General features: G+C 40.6%; 1 pseudogene; it reads left to right on the forward strand.

The window, feature by feature from the left end:
- The first annotated feature begins 855 nt into the window (after nt 1-855).
- Nucleotides 856-966, forward strand: LOC127667160 (uncharacterized; annotated as a pseudogene).
- The last annotated feature ends 1,043 nt before the right edge of the window (nt 967-2,009 follow it).

The raw sequence follows: 2,009 nt of genomic DNA on the forward strand, positions 1-2,009 counted from the left end.
TCCCTGTGAGGATAATAGCTATGATAGCATTATTCGTGTCTGCTATTGTTTGCTTTTTTTAAAGATATCAAATCATTGTTAGTCTTGTATAATAGAGAAAAAATACTTCAAATAAACATCCTTTCAGAGTTTTATAAACTCTGAATGAAAAATTAAAAATGCTTTATTGTCTTTCAAGGATCATGCAAATATAAGATATAAAACCTTCTTATACTCAACAGAACAAACACATTACAAACCAAACAAGGTAAACAACTTGAAATGTAACTATTTTTGATACAGAAATTGTAAAAACTTACTGTGTAGTTGGATACCTGTTACATTTTCTAATTGTTAGTTTCATCATTAGTATTTAACCAAAAAGTAAGAAATAGTAGTATGTTCTTTAATGTAAAATAAGTTTATTATGTTTTCAGTTCAAGACATCATTAGCCAGATGTATTCATATTATCACAGAACATCCTTATAGGAGGCAAAATTTATGATACGTGAAGAAAAATCTTTGTAAAGTCCCTGAATTTTTATCTTGCATCTATAGGGAGAATAATTAATTATATATCATGATTCATTTTAGAAAGTAAATGTCTCATGCTGGGAACTTGAGAGATTAATATTGGAAATAGCATATGGTGCAAGGTAAGTGTGATTTCTTTCCTCTGCAGGCTGAGAAGTCTGGCCATGGTGGAAACGTGCTGGATTGGGGAGGAAATATGTGTGTGTGTGTGTGTGTGTATTTTTATTTTTTTCCTCCTTCACAGTTAAGGCTTGAAAGGTGTGTACTAAAGGTGTGTCTGCATTCCAGGAGGATCTCACAGACTCAGGACATCTTTGATTATGATCCCTTCACAAAGCAGCCATGTGGCTAGATAAACATTCCAGTACATTGATGAGTCCACATTCTACATAGACCTGTCTATGCTCAGTGTTCTGACCTATGAGCATCTGAATAATTAGTAGCCTCACACTCTCTGAAAAAAAAAAAAGCAAACCTGAGAAGACTACCAGTCTGGCACCTCATGTGGAAAAGTCTAGTTCTTTAGAAAGTTAGTTATGCCAAATGATGTCTTGATGTGGAACACTGGTGAAAGGATGTCTTGCTAAAGCAAACACGTAAAAGACTGTTTTCCAGAGGCAGACACAGGTGAAAGGATGTTTGGATATAGCAAACACGTGGAAGGATCTGTGATGAAGGAGTATAAATTGAACCCACAGACAGGGGGAGACAAGCATTGAGCTTGATTTGTTTTGCTCTGCCTCTCTTTGCTAAAGACATGCATGTACTGGTTCAACCTTATATAAATAGTATTGTTGACATCAACTTGTGATAACTCTGACACTGAAAGAAACTCACCCAAGAACTGTTCCTGAGGTTCCTGTGGCAGTTGCTGCATCCTAGGCCTTGCTGCAAGCCAGTTGGCCAGCCTGGCAGTTTCTTCATGATTGAACTATAGTGGCCGGGTATTTGCTTGCTGAAAGGTCTAGACTACAGCTGCTGGTTCATGCCACTGTCTTCCTGCCTAGAGGACTGAAGCTGCTGCTGCTGAATTGTATTTGGTGTTTGCTACAGAACTGAACTGTTGCCCAAGAAGATTGAACTTGCCCCCAAAGAACTATTGCTGAACAGGTCCACTTCCCTCATATCGTAATAACCTTTATCCTCCACTACCTCTGCTGGGTGGTGGCCTAGAGGAAAGGTGGAACCCTCGTGGAAAGTAGGTTGCAAAATATTTATGCCTACAGGCATCAGAGAGCCTAGACAGGGAGCTAGCCTGAGACAACCACCAGTTTGGTGCCATATGAGACCAGACGGGCTACCAGGGTGGTGAGCAAGCTGAAGACTAGAAGAATCCCACCTGGGACTGCAAGCCCTAGGTAGGAATGAGCCCAAGAGGGAGGGCCCTCTCACGGGGCCACTTGGGTTGCCTAGGCAAAGAGCAAGTCCAAGATGATCGCCAGACAGGAAGCTAGCCTGAGATGGGCACCAGTCCCTGTCACACAGGCCTTGGGTA

This window comes from Apodemus sylvaticus, chromosome 16, assembly GCF_947179515.1.
Source record: "Apodemus sylvaticus chromosome 16, mApoSyl1.1, whole genome shotgun sequence".
Lineage (NCBI taxonomy): Eukaryota > Metazoa > Chordata > Mammalia > Rodentia > Muridae > Apodemus > Apodemus sylvaticus.